General features: G+C 39.5%; 1 protein-coding gene across 1 annotated transcript in view; it reads right to left on the bottom strand.

Moving 5' to 3' along the window:
• Positions 1-15836, bottom strand: part of LOC122817164 (DNA (cytosine-5)-methyltransferase 3B-like) — a 1566941-nt gene that overhangs the window by 178003 nt on the left and 1373102 nt on the right. The window lies entirely within an intron of this gene.

Genomic DNA, 15836 nt, shown 5'->3' on the forward strand with positions numbered 1-15836 from the left:
TTTCCTCATATGCAGTCTTGCATATGGAATTAGTAGAATGCAAGAGGCCAAGAACACCAGGGCTTGCAGTATTTTCCATGCAGATAGCTGGGTCTTTGTGGCCAGTAGTTTGAAGTAGGCTGTCAAATAAACTTGTTTCTCTGGCGTGAGGTAGGCCATCTGGGAAGTTGTATTCAAGCTTGCTCCCAGGAATACAATTTGTTGGCACGGTACTAGATGTGATTTCTTTTTGTTTATGGTGTACCTCAGAGAAGTTTGTAAGTTTGTAATTTCTTTAAAAATGCCAGATGATTTAATAGTATGTCCTGGCTTTCTGCCTGAATTAGACAATTGTCCAGGTATGGTTATATATGAATATTTCTTTGCCTGCAGTATGCCATGACTGGAGCTAGGCACTTTGTGAATACCCTGGGCGCAGCAGATAAGCCAAAGGGTAGTGCAGAGAACTGACAGTGCATGTAGCCTGCTCGGAAGCGTAGGTATTTTCTGCAAGATTCCCTTATTAGGATGTGCAGGTAGGCTTCCTTTAAATCCAGTGTTGCCAACCTGGCATTTTTGCCTAGCATGGGAAGCAGCTGATGAAGAGTCAGCATTTTGAATTTTGGGATTACCAAAAAGGTGTTTTGGACAGACATGTCCAGGATAGGACGCCAGGAATTGTCTTTTCTGGGTACCAGGAAAAGTCTTGAGTAAAAACCTTGCCCCCATTCCTCTTCTGGGACAGGCTGAATAGCCCTGATACTTAGAAGAGAGAGAACCTGCTTTCGAGCCTCTGCCCACTGATTTGGGGGTAGGTCTGGCCAACTGTTTGGGATTGGTAAGGAGTGGAAGTGGAATCTGTATCCTTGGAAAACTATATTTAAGACCCATTTGTCTTGGGTAATGAGTTCCCAGTTTTTTGCATGCAGAGCGAACTTTCCCCCTAAAAGAACAGTCAGTTGAGCAGGGCTTGGAGGGTTTAAAGTTAAGTCATTGTGGCAGTTTACCATAGGGAGGTGTCTTACTACTTCCAGCTTTGGAAGTGGGAGCCCCCCACTGCTTAGGCCTGTGAGTACCTTGAGACTAAAGCCTGGGTGGTCTGCTGGCCCTGGGTTTGGACTGAGAAGGCCTGGAAGAGGCAGGAAAGGACCAATTTTTAGAAGGCCAGTGCCTACTAAATCTGGGAGGCTGTACTTGCAGGAAATCATTAACAGTTTGCAAAGATTTAGCTTTTTCCTCCATCTTTTTAAGTACTTCTTCTGCTTTGTTGCCAAACAGGCGGTCTTGGTTTAAGGGAGCATCCAGTAATTTAGCTTTAACATGATCTGGCAAAGTTTGCTCCTTAAGCCAAGCATGCCTTCTAAGTACAGACCCAGTGACAGCAGCCCTGCAAGATGCCTCTAATGAATCAAAACCACATTGCAAAGTATGTTTTCCAACTTGTTCAGCAGAATACATTAAAACCTGTAATTCTTTATTTTCAGCACAGTCAGGAATCAACATCATTTTCTGTTTAAGCAATCCAATAATATGCTGCTGATACTTTAACATAGGAAACTGGTAAGGCCCTAATGACCAAAGTAGCAGAAGTGTATACCTTCTTACCCCATCTGTCCAGGGCCCAGGAATCTCTATCAGAGGGGTTAGGGTTTTTGGCAGTAGTAGCCTTAATGCCTTTGGGTCCCTGTGAAATGGTCTCAGGATCTGCAGTAGGCTTCTTAAAGAGGAATTTGTGAGAGTCAGGTACTCTGTAATACCTGTCAGGTTTTCTGGGAGCCGAAGGTAAAGTGTCAGGGGCCAGGCTAGATTCCAAGAAGGCATCATGTACAATGTCCAGTACAGGAGGGATAGCTAAAGGCCTGTGTTGAGGTAGGAGTAAGAATTCCCTAAGCCTCTTTTTGGAGTCAGAGTAATCTTGGCATTCCCAGTGGAAATGCTCCCTAAGAGTATACAAAGTTTCACCAAAAGAGAAATCTTCTGAAGGGGAAGTAGAGGGAATGGAGTCCTCTGCATCAGAATCCTCATAGGTAGATAAGGGCAACCCCTGGTCATCAGAGAAAACAGAAATTTCAGAATCCTGATCAGAAGAATCAGAAGGAAAATCAGTTCTAGGTCTCTTAGAGGGAGAAGGGTGGCTTCCCCTGATTAGAGTAATAAGGTCTTAAGCCATTCTTATCATTTGTTTTTTAGGCATAGGGGCCTGACCATGCGGTCTGGGCATCATTTTTCTAGGCGTGGATCGAGTTTTAGGCCTCGAAGAAGAAGATGGTGCCAGTTTAATATTCAAGTCAGTAGGCCTGAATACACCCTCAGAAGCCGGTGCCTGCACAGCAGATCCGGACCCATCCAAGGTACAGACATCCACAGGTTCCACAGTCGAAGAAGCATCTTGCGACATACCGGACTCTGAATGGGTCTCAGTAGAGGCCTCCGAATCTGAAGTAGTGGGTATCAGGGGCTGTGAAAGCGCCTCACTGAGTACCGGCGAATTGGCAACTAGCTTAACAGAAGCATTTTCGGCAGCTTTGGACCTATGCGGTCTGTCGCTGTCTTTATCTTTGCATTTTTTTCTGAATGCCAGGTGGCTTACCGAAGCCATTTCTGGATAATTGAACCGAGTACCAAAATATTTTGATGCAAAAATTAACCGACAACGAATAATTCGAGGTTTGAATAAGGCACAAAACCGACTGCGAGGGATGTCGTGGTCTGGACCTAAGCAAGGAATGCAGTACAAATGAAAAGCTTTATGAGGTATTTGCTTTCCACAAGAAATACAATTGTTAACTTTTACTGACATTGGCTTAGAGCAAGAAAAAGGATCCCCAAAGGGGTACTTAGCTTTGTTGAAGACTTCGGATCTGAAACTCGAAAATGAAAATTTCAGGAGTCGGCCGACCGGCACTTGCGAACTGCTTCTGCTTCAGTCACCGCACAGCAAGAAAGACTGATGTAATGGCGTCGGCTGCATGCTTTATACCCCTGACTACCTGACGTCATGGAAGATGAGACAGCAACCGACACAGGACCCAAGACTTTGATATTCAGGCCGACTAAGGGCTACCTGCAAGCAGATAACCCAAATGTAATGACTGCAACAGTGAAACACGAAGAACATCTGAACTGGTACTTGTCAATACAAAGGACAAAATCAGACTTAAAGTAAAAATAAATGTAAGTAATGCAACACAAACTTTAAATGATGCTTGTTAGAATAATAGCTATTCTTTTTTTATTTACCTCTTAGCTATATACCAAAACATTTAAAATACTAGAGTAAGATTAGTATTACAAATCAAAGAGAAGCAGACCTATTCAGTGCTGCATGCCATAAATGTATTTACACACTTCTGAACTATATGCAAAGTAATACAATTTAGGATTTATTTTATATAATAAATGTACTTGTTTTAATTAAATGCAACCAGCCTGGATATTATGATAGGAAAAGAACTAAGTAGAATAGAGTATCATCCATATGGTGCAAAATGTGGTTATGAAGCAGTCTGAACCTGAAAGACAGCTAAGGGAAGAATGTTGAAGAGAGGGGAGGAGTGGGAGGAGTTTCATACACATAAGAGAATCCATGGCCTCCAACACCTATCATATGCGGACAGGCTTAAATCACTATCACTGTACTCGGTATCATACAGATTGCTCAGAGGTGATCTGTGTCTCACCTACAAGGCAATAATGGACCCTGCCCTATTACAGATTCTCCATATCCGTAAGTCTATCTCCTTGTGCATTTCCCACTCGATAGGTCTAAATCTAATATGCAACATCCACAAAACCTGCTGGAGAGACAGGTTGGTCTCCCAGAGACGGCACCTTCTCTGGAATAGACTTCCCACACATGTCAAACAGAGTACCTCACTGGCCCCCTTCAAATGCAGTCTTGATGAGTGGATGGGAAACTATAAATTTGTTCCAGGGGTTCCACCTTTGTCCCTCACTGACAGGGGAAACAGATGCTGACTGAAGTTTCTTTTTTGGGGATAAACTCTTGGCTACGCTTGAAAGGGCCCCAGGGCCATTAGCCTGGCAACCTCCCATGATCCTATGATCCTATAAACATTTCCAGCTGTCCAAACAAGAGAATACCCATACTAGGTCAGTCCTGACTGAGAGGAAGAGAAAGAAGTGGTAAAAACATAAGTCTACATAGTTAACAAGGCTAACCTTTACTGTGTAATGGATAATACATTTTTCAAAGTATTTAAAGAAAAACTGTAAAGAACCATGATCTGAAGTTAAAACCACTAGAAATAGAAACAGTTGAAAACATGGAGCTAGGATGACAGATTAGATACATCTATCACCCTTCTTCCATTCTTGTACCTATTGTTGTTGTCTGTGTCCTTGTCTCTATGTTGTAATCAGTTATAATCAGTTTATTTATTTTTTTTTTTTTCCAATTTTTATTGTGTTTTTTGTTGTGTGATGACCAACTCCTCTCAATTTTCTCTGATTACGGTTTTGACGTGGGGGACTCACTAAGGGCTTCTCTAAGGCTATCTGTTCAGTGCATGAAAGCGAGTCTGAAGACTGTGCTGTTTTTTCCAGTGATAGCAGTGATGTCAAAACTGTTGGTTTAACTTTTGATGTTGGAGTTCTAAATCCTTACAAGGGTGATCCTTATTTGAGTTCAGCAAGATGTTCAAATGACAGCAATGTTGATGATGATGAGGCTGTGTGGCTTCCTTCATATCACAATGAAAGGCATTTGTGAAATTACAAATAGTAAGGGTTTGCTAGGATAAAATGAATTCCTTTTGCTGATAATTATTAAGTGAAAGATATATACATATGTGTGTGTGTGTACACACACACACACACACACACACACGTATATTTGTATTTTTAAACTAGTAACTGCATTACTTTATTTTGTGACTGCACTTAACTGTTATCACTGTTCACAGCTGTGCACTGTTGTTTTTGTTTATGTTTTGAGTGGCAGCAATGTATGTCTATGTGTGTAAAGTGTTTTTACTTGGTATATTACTAAAAAAAAAAAAAAAAAAAAAAAAAAAAAATTTCATCTGCTGTTACTGTACTTGTGTTTCTAACTACTTTTTTTTACTTTTGCATCATCTTAAAAGTACTCAGTTGTATTTATTACTGCTTGGTGTAACTCATTCTAAGCCTTTTGGTTTAAACACTTGGGCTTCGGACCAGTTGTTTTGCACTGAGAGGGTTTGTGGTCTGCACTGTAGTGGCAGAACAGGTAGCTTACATCCTTCTAGGTTGGGAACTGCTGATTGAGGGCTCAGTGTCTGTTATTCTAAAAGTGTATTAATTCTGGTTTAAGCACTTGGGCTTTCAGGCCAGTTATTTTACATTAAGAGGGTTCATGGTCTGCACTCTTGTGGGAGGAGAGGCTGGACTCTGCCCTTCTGAGCTGGGAATTTCTGGTTGAAGGCTTATAGTGCATGCATATCTGAACTGCTTCTTACTGAAGTTGGTGCGCCTTGTTTGCTGTGGCACAGACTGGATTCGGGCCTGCTGGATCTAGCTTTGTTTGTGTAACTTGGGCACTAATCCAGGCATTCTCTAAAGTATTCAATTGTATTTATTACTGCTTGCTAGTAACTTGATTTAAGTGTAGCTATCATTCTAAGTCTTTTGGATTAAGCACTTGGGCTTCAGACCAGTTGTTTTACATTAGGAAGGTTTGTGGCATGCACTGTGGTGGCAGGACAGGTAGCTTTCATCCTTCTAAGTTGGGAACTGCTGATTGAGAGCCCAGTGTCTGTTATTCTTAAAGTGTATTAGTTCTGGTTTAAGCACTTGGGCTTCAGGCCAGTTATTTTACATTAAGAAGGTTTGTGGTCTGCACTCTTGTGGGAGAAGAGGCTGGACTCTGCCCTTCTGAGCTGGGAATTTCTGGTTAAAGGTTTATAGTGCCTGAATATTTGGAATCTTGAGGCAATGTTACAACTGCCTCATGTACACAGACAACCCTCTCCTCCTCCCAACAAATTCCAACACATGTGAGAGATGCAACCATATAGCCAAACTGGAGGCTAAGCTCTCTCAACTCATTACTGGCATAACCAGTCAGGAGGAGAAGGAAACCACACTCACTACAATTCCAGTCTCACACAGACCTACCACGACAGCAAACCAAACACATAATCACACAAAAACATACTCGGAGGCTCTAAATAAAGATCTGCTGAAGCAGCAGAGACCTCCAAAGCAGACACCCAAGCAGCCGCTACCGCAAAACAAAACACGTGCAACACATATCTCACAAAGCCAGTGTGCCGAACAGTCACAGCCCTTAAGACTAAACAACACACCTGATACACTTGTAATAGGTGACTCTATCGTCAGGCACACTGACGTTCCGCTCACCAGGCTGAACAAGGAGAGGGTCACGGTGAGCAGCCTGTCGGGCGCTAGGATCCGCCACATAACACAAGCACTCAGGTCACTCCACGGCAAGTACAAATATGACTCAGTCATTGTCCATGCTGGTGTGAATGACCTGAGACGCACTCCCTGGACTACATGAAAAGAGACATAAAGGAGCTCTCTGAGCATGTAGCCCAGGCCGGTATGACCCTGACCTTGAGTAGCATCTTACCCTCACCAAGAATGATGCCACAATATGAAGACAAGATGATCAATTTCAACAATTGGCTTAAGTACTGGTGTCATTCAAAGGGGATCCAATGCCTGTCAGGTTGGGATGATATGCTCGACAAGCCACGATGCTTCGCTAGGGACGGCTTGCACCTGTCACCCCTGGGCTTTGGATATTGGCAAAGGCTCTTGCTACCCCATAGTGCCTTTTTTAGGCAAGGCTCAAAAGACAAACCCACCTCCATAGGTATCACAAGGGATAAGAAACTAAGAGTAATGCTACTCAACGCCAGAAGTCTAAACCTCAAGATGCACGAACTCGAAACTCTCCTTAGCATGGAGAACATCGATATCTGTGCAGTAACAGAAACCTGGTTCAGGGCTCTCGAGAGCACCCCAGCACTACCAGGTTATACCTCACACCATGCTTTTCGGCCCAAAACTTGGACCGAACCACAAAAGGAGGGGGAGTATCGATATTCATCAAAGACACCCACACCTCCAGGTTGGTGGCAAAGCACGAAGCATCAGAGACTATCCATGTGCAACTAACAGTGGGTAAAACTGCCTTCCAGTTGATAGCCTGCTACAGATCACCCTCCCAAACCCAGGAACCCCACTCGGCCTTCTTGAGAACACTGGAAAATATGAAGGTCTCTCCAAACACCATTATATTGGGCGACTTCAACTACCCAAACATAGACTGGGAGCATTACTCTAGCTCCAACACCCTAGCCCAAAGGTTCCTAGAATTTATAAACTCAAATGCTATGGAACAACTTGTTACCACTCCCACAAGAGGGGAAAACATACTGGACCTGATCATCACCAACATGGGGACTGGATATTCACATCCCGACCCCACCCCCTGCCCAGAAAACCACAGTGAAAAACTGCTCTAAAGCAAATTTCACACTCCTCAAAACTGAGATGGAATCCTTCAAAGCCCCCGGGCCTGTGGAAAATACGTCCGAGACCGCAGAATCCTTTATAAACGCATTCTATGAACACCTTCAGGAATGCATGGATCATGCGATCCCAAATAAAACCAAGACCCAATCCTCCAAAGGCAGACGTCCTGTCTGGTGGACCCCAGCCATAAACAAACTATACAATAGAAGGAGGAAGCTACTAAATGATAGAGCAAAATCCCAAAAAAAGGGAAGGCATCACTGATCAGTATTAGCAAAAAACTACGGGCACACATAAAATTGTCTAAGGCCAGCTTCGAGAGAAAAATTGCACAGGACACTAAGTATAATCACAAGGCTTTCTTTAGTTATGTTAGGAACCTGGGTGGTAATTCCCAGATATGCTCAGAATTAGTCCAAAATGACAAAAAAATACAGCAAATCCACAGACATTGCCAACATCCTAGCTGATAGGTTCAGCACAAACTTCTCCCCTCCCACCAAAGGGCAAATATCTATCCCAGCAGAGTGCTGCCCCCCTGACATCTCAGATGCTCAGGTAAGAGCCGCCCTCTCCAAAGCAAAAAACACAGCATCAATGGGACCAGACGGTGTCCCGGGCTGCGTCCTACATGAACTCCAAGAAGAGCTAAACCCAAACATAAAACTACTGTTCAATCTCAGCCTTACTACAGGATATGTGCCCAAAGAGTGGCGTACAGCAACAGTGGTCCCTCTCCATACAGGTGGTGCCTCAATGGATCCTGGAAACTATCGCCCCATAAGCCTGACTAGCTTAGTCTGCAAAGCTATGGAAAGGATCATCATGGACCTTATAAATAAAGATATTGGGGACCTACAAACATGGGATCCTACCCAGTTTGGCTTTGTTAAGGGCAGATCCTGCCTCTTAAACCTGGTTGATTTCTTTGAAACAGTCACCAAGGCCATTGACGAGGGGAAGGTGGTCCACACAGCCTACCTGGACCTCGCAAAAGCCTTTGATACAATACCCCACTCGGGCATCATAGATAAGCTCACCAGCTTAAATATAAACCCCTATGTCACTAGATGGATTGCAAACTGGCTCAAGGACAGAACCCACATGGTTAGAATTGCTGGAGCCATGTCAGACTCCAAACCAGTTACAAGTGGTGTCCAACAAGGCTCAGTCCTGGGACCTCTCTTGTTCGGTATATATTTCTCGGAGGTACAGGCCAACATGGGAGGACTGTGGCTGACCAAGTTCGCAGATGACTGCAAACTGGGTGCCATAATCGACTCTCCAGCCGACACAAGCATCCTCCAAAAGGGCCTCATAGAAACAGACAACTGGTGCCAGAGCCATGGCCTCAAGCTAAATGCCAAAAAGTGTATAGTCATCCCCTTTGGCAAAAACAAAGTGCCCACAAATTACCACATAGGTGGTAATCCATTAAGTAGTAATTCTGGACCTGGGGACCCAAATTGATAGCAATCTCTCATTTGGCAACCACGTGGCCAAAGTGGTTAGAAAAACATTTTATATAGCCCACCTAATCATGAAGGGATTCACATCTAGATCAGGGACGTCATCGTGCCTCTTTACTCATCCCTCATCAGGCCCATAATTGAGTACAATGCCCCTTTTGGGATGTACCTTACCAGACACCTGCAGCAACTGGAAAGACCCCAAAAGTACCTCGCCAAGAGGATCAAAGGGCTCAAACAGATGCCATATGCTGCCCGGTTAAAGAAACTCCAGCTCTACTCAGGGGCATTCTGCCTGTTCAGAGGCGATCTGTGCCTGGACGTATAAAGCCATGTCCAATCAGGAATTAATGGACATGCTGCACCTCAGAAAATCCAAATCCCATCGAGCTACGTGCTCGAGAGACTTGAACCTCAGCACTGAAATAAATAGGACATGCTGGAGGGACAGATTCATAACCCAGAGGCTCCCTTCACTCTGGAATAAAATCCCAGTCCAGGTTAGGCAGAGTCCCTCACTGACCCTCTTCAAGAGGAATCTTGATGAGTGGATGGGAGATCGTAGGTTTACCCCGGGTATCACTTCTGTGTCACTGTTAGACAGAGGCACAGTATACTAACCTCGAAAAAGGGCATAGCAAAATAAATTTAAAATGGGTGGCGAAAGCCAAACACATTCTGGCTAGGCCTATAAATGCCCTAGGGCAGATAGCCTAGTATGAACCTATGAACCTATGTAGGGGAGGAAGTTAGTGAATGGTATAGATCTGTTTGAAGATGCTATGAACATGAAATTAGGAACAAGCACTGTAATGATCCTCACAGATGCTGTGACTCTCACATTCATACCTCTCAACTGTCCACATTTTTGCAGAATATCCAGATTTTTGTCTCATATTTTTGGTCTGTTCCTCATAAAATTTGTGGTTTTCTGAATTTTTGTGGCAAGTAAGTGAGGATTGAAGTCACTATATAATGTCAAGCATTTGAGTTTCAGATTTCATATCCTTCAGAAAATCCATGGTAACACAAGACCTTGCATTCTATCAACTTTCTAAGTTTAAAACAGCAGTATTTAAAATTTGCCCCTATTTTGGGGGCTTTGTCCCCCAATTATTTTTAGATTTGTCCAGATTTTTTGTGCCCAGAAGTCGAGAGCTATGCTCTCTCTCACACACACACACACACACACACACACACACACACACACACACACACACACACACACACTCTCTCTCTCACTTTCTCTCTCTCTGGCAAAGGAGTGAAATTTGGCACATTTTTAAAATTCTTCTGTATATAATCTGAACTGTTTTTTTCCCCTAAAGAAAATGTAGTACAAAACCCAGTGCAACTCTGATTAGTTTACAAAACTGAATGTGAATGTATTTACATTCCTTTTATTCTGTCATAGGCGAACCCCTAGGGAAAAAAAACTTAAGAGCAAGTCTCAGAAAAAAAGTCTACTTTAGCACTGTTCACCTAACTTGACTTTGTGCTGGAAGGCAGAGTTTTGCAGAAAATATATTTTAGAATGCCAACAGAAGCTCTGTCTTGACAATTTTAGCTAGAACATAAATAATTCTACTAAAAAAAACACACATAACATTCCTCACTATAGTAAGAAATACTGCTATCCTAACACATGCTAAACAAAACCAGAATACTTAAAAAAGTGTAACAAGTCACTTTGAGATAAATAAAGAATAGTAAAGGTGCAAAATGTAGCAGTTTTTTTTTTACATATTAAAAAAATTAAAAATATGTTGCTTATGTGACAGTAACAAAAGCACATTCTAATCGCCCAGCCTGTCCAGATGGGGTGGTTTGTAAAATAAGCAGTCATTAAGACATATATTTTCATTTGTCTGTTGCTTTTTTGAGCATTACCTAGAGAAATGGAAAAGGAAAGTCAGAAGATGGTTCATATATAGATCACTCTGTAAATTTTTAATTGAGGGTCTAGAAACTGTTTGAAAGTTAAATATAATGGATCTAGAAAGCTTGTAAATTGTAAACTAGCTGAACTTATGAATTAGTAGAAATTTAGATAAAAGTATAACTTGGGGGGTGGAGAGACGGATGCAAGGCATGAATACTGTATGTAAGAAAGAACTACAGAAGTACGAGTCAAACCTGAACATTTCCAATAAATGGTCGAGTTAAACTTAATATCTTGGAGTGGAAATGGCCTAATTGAGACTATGAAAAAGAAAAATGTTACTGCATATATTTCAAAAAAACAACATACATGTAGCAATGTTACTGCGGTAGCATTGTTGCCTCACAGTAAGACGCTGTCCGGTTCGATTCTCAGCTAGAGCGTCTTCTGCGTGGAGACATGTGTGAATGGGTGTACCTTTGTTGAAGGTTGTGTCAGGGCTGGTAACTCGGCACATAAAAATCAACTACCAATCATTAGCAGACCGGAGTTCCGCTGTGGCGACCCCTAACCGGGAAAAGCCGAAAGACACAACAACATGTAGCAATGTTACTGGGACACTTCTTCATAAAAAGAAACATAAAATTAAAGGAAAATTTGAGGGAAGGTTTCACTGCAAGCAAAGAAATGAAAGGAAAACAGCAGTTTTTCTATTAGGGAAAAAAAGGAATTGATCTGCTGATAAAAGAAGAAAAGACAAACAAAAACAGGAGATAAATTTTGATTAGGGATGCTAGCAGTCAGCTAGAATTACATTTGTCTCAATGTACTTACCCCGAAAAGTCTACCCCATAAGATATCAAACATATCATGGGAGAAGTGACTATTTGTGAAAGGCATATTAATTGCATCATCAGGAGAATGGAATATTATCTGTAGTAATTCTGATGTTTCAGGGGACCTTGAAGAGGAAATATGCAAAAATAGGGTAGATATTTGGATAAACATGAAACCATGCAGTCAAGGTCAAATGTCCAAGTGAGGTCACCCAGATTGATGAGACAGCTGATTAGGGTGCTGCAAAAGTAGAAGAGGTATTCTCTTGAGGTGAGGCCACAGCAAAGGGAACATGGAAAGTAAGAATCTGGTTATTAGTGGAAATGGGGAGAGTGCAGGAGGAAAAGCTGGGGGCCAAGGGAGAATGGATCACATCAGGTTCTTCACCACCTCTGGAATATCTTAAATGCGAAAACTGAAACTTCAGCAAATATCATCCAATAACATAGGCAGTCTTCAGAACAAAACCCACATATGCCACACCTCAGCTATGTTGTCACAGTAGATGGACATCGGTTTCTGGGGAGCAAGTCCTGAAATGCCTGCAGCATTAACAGGAATACTCTCATCTCCAGAATGCTGCCTGTCTATGTAATGCCCCCCACCCACCCAATAAACATGTGTCCTTTGTTGTTGTGGTAGTATTCCTGTAGACATACTTTATTTCTGAAAGTGTGATGGTATGTGCTATGGATGGATTGTTTTATTCCCTTGAGTCCTGAGTGCCCATTGTAATACCCTTATGTTTACAGAGATAGCCATCAGGTCAAACACATTGAGAACTGCAGCTGAGGTGGCGTTATATTTTTTGAAACACTTACAACTTCCAGAACAATGTTAGAAATTCTGTCTGGTGGTAGCTTTGCCTTCTGGTTGACTGCATCCAGCTGGCAGCCAATAAATGTTAGAAACTATGATGGTTACAACTTTGATTTGAGGCTGCTGGTATGGGCCAGTCATCCATGTGAATACAGCCATGCATTTGAGACAGGGTATGGATTTTTCTCAGTTCTCCCTGTTGCCTAAATAGACCCAAGACCTCAGACCAATCCTCTGCCTAAGTGAATTTAATCATTATGGAAAGAAAGAGTCAATTCTAGATGGTCATGGTGTTTATTCTGTCCTGTCTGTAGACATATCACCAGGTGGGATGCAAACTGGCTCACAGATAGAACCCACAGTATGAAAGTAGCTGACTCCAAGTCAGACTGCTGACAAGTCACAAGTGGAGTCCCAGTATCTACTTCTCTGAAGTCCAGCATCAATGGTAATCCACTGAACACAGGAGGAGTTATAATCTTTTTAAATAAGTTTTATTAATGTCATTTCTGAAACATACAATTATTAACATAGAATTAAATATATTTTATAATGAATTAAATAAAAATCAAACTGCTAATATAAAAGATCAAAAAAAGACAATGAACTATGTACAAAGATGTTCACTATACTATATACAAATTAGATCAAATCTATAAGAGCTGACTAATAACTTCAAATTATTGATTTTCTAATAAATCAATTATATTCAACCACTGGTTGTACATTGCTGTATTCCTAGAAAATATGGATACTTCCAAGAGAAGATATTTAAAGTTTTGAAAAGAAGGAGATTGTGATGATTTCCCGTTTCTAGTGATTTCTTTCCTGGCTATGGACAGAACAGACCAAAGAAGCGGATATTTGCTTGATTTTACACAGGATAAAATTGGAGAATTAAATAAAACTAATGACTTTGTAAGTAGAAAATTATCAGTGAATATCGCTTGTAAGAAATTACTGATATCTTCCCAAAATGTTTTCATATGCGAACCATCATAGAAAATATGTGCCCAATCAGCATTCTGAACCTGCAAACATATCCAACATATTACATCTTCTTTAAACATCTTATTTATTTTATCTGGAGTGATGAATGATCTATTTAAAAATCTCCAGGTAAACATTCTCCATTTATATCTAAGTCTGATTTAATAGTTTTATATATGTATATATATATATATATATATATATATATATATATATATATATATATATATATATATATATATATATATATAAATATATATGTATATATGTGTATATATATATGTATATATATATATATATATATATATATATATATATATATATATATATATATATATATATATATATATATATATATATATATATATATATATATATATATATAAATATATTTAATTTTAATAATAATGTTGTTCTGAAAAAAAAAATAAAAAAGTAATGAATGAGTTTGGTAATGCAATGCCTCCATTATCCCAACTATACATATGATATGTTAAAGAAATTCTGGGTTTAATTGGATACCATAGGAATTTTTTAATCTTAATGTTAAACTTTTTAATTATTGCATAAGATGGAGGTACAGAAATAGATTGAATTATGTATAGAATTTTTGGTAGAAGTATCATCTTTATGAATGACAATTTCTCCTCTATTGAAAAATTTATTTTAGACCATTTATGAATTAAGTTATCTATTTATGTTAAAGTTTTATCAAAGTTCAGTTTTTTTTTTTTTTTTTTACCACCGCAATAAATTTTCTAAATATTTTATTTGTTGGGATTGTGGTATATATTTTTCAAATTCATTTTGAATATTATACTGTTTGAACCAGATAACACGATTTGTGTTTTATTAAGGTTAAATTTAAGACTTTTTTTTTTTTAATCTATCATTAAATAATTAATTAAATTATTGTTTTTTATTTTTTTACCACCACAAAATGTCATCATCAAACATTTGAATCTTTCGACTTTGATTTGTTTTCCTCGATTTCAGAGAGTTTGGAGGAATTCTGCATATGGGATTTTGCACTGATGTGATTTACCTCTTCATTGTTTTGCTCTTGTGCTATTACTTTTTATTTAATAGTATAAGTTGTTCTGTTTATTATGAAACCTGTTTGGTCTTCATCTACTAAATTGGGAAATATATCTTAAGTCTCTTTGCATATACAGATATAAATATTTTTCAGTGTTTAGTAACGAGATAGGTCTATATGAATTACATTTTGTAGGGTCTTTTTCAGGCTTTAGAATAGGAGAGATGAATGTCTATTTCCATGAGGGAGGATAATATTTTTATTTTGTATAGTATTAAAAACTGAAAGTAATAAAGTTAGTGCTTTATCTGGTAGCAATTTGTAAATTTCTGGAATAATGTCGTCATTACCAGGTGCTTTATTCTGACAACATTAATTTGTTCTTGAATGTCTTTTAAAGTAATTTGTCTATCAAGTAAATTAATTTGTTCATTTGTTAATCTATTTTTAGAGGTTTTTTAAATAAAGGCTTGAATTTCTTTCTGAGTTTATTAATGCAGAAGATTGGTTTAAGTTAAGAAAAAATTCTCTAAATTCAGTTAATATGTTATGCAAATCAGATACAAATTTTTTCTTCTGATGCGAATATAGTTCTTTACTGTGACTGAATTTATTCACTCTTTTTACTTTATTGGATAAAATATTCAAAGATCTTGGATTCATAGAAAAATTAATAAATTTATATTTCTCTAGACTAATCATAGTTTTATGATTAAGCATCTCAAGATATTTTTTATTTAAGGTTTTTAGTTCATCCAATTTAGATTTTTCTTGTGGATTTTTTGATAACTCAAGATTCAAGATATCTAGTTTTGTTTGTATATCTTTTAAGTCTTTATCCCATAAAAGTATTTTTTTCTTATACCAATCAATTATTCTGCCATATAGGCATGCCTTCACTGCATCCCAAATGAAAATGTCAGATGTATTATTCTTGGCATTAAATTCTAAAAAAAACATGAACTTCTTGCAATATGAAGGTGTTGAAATCCTTTAATTTAGTGATATAAGCAACCTCTCTTTTGATCACCACATTGCCACTGTAGTCAGAAAGTCCTTCTATGTGGCACATCTCATTACTATGGGTTTTGCATCCAGGAAGAAAGAGGTCATTGTCTCCCTCTACTCTTCCGTAATTAGGCCAATCATCTAGTACAATGCCCCATTTGGCATGCACCTCACCAGACACATGCAATAACTGGAGAGGCCGCAAAAGTACCTCACAAAAAAGATCCTAGGCCTTAAACACTTGTCCTATATGGACAGACTCAAAAAACTCCAACTATTCTCTGTCTCATATCGCCTACTTAGAGGC

The sequence above is a fragment of the Protopterus annectens genome, chromosome 12.part0 (genome assembly GCF_019279795.1).
Source record: "Protopterus annectens isolate FY-2018-M chromosome 12.part0, PAN1.0, whole genome shotgun sequence".
Taxonomy (NCBI): domain Eukaryota; kingdom Metazoa; phylum Chordata; order Ceratodontiformes; family Protopteridae; genus Protopterus; species Protopterus annectens.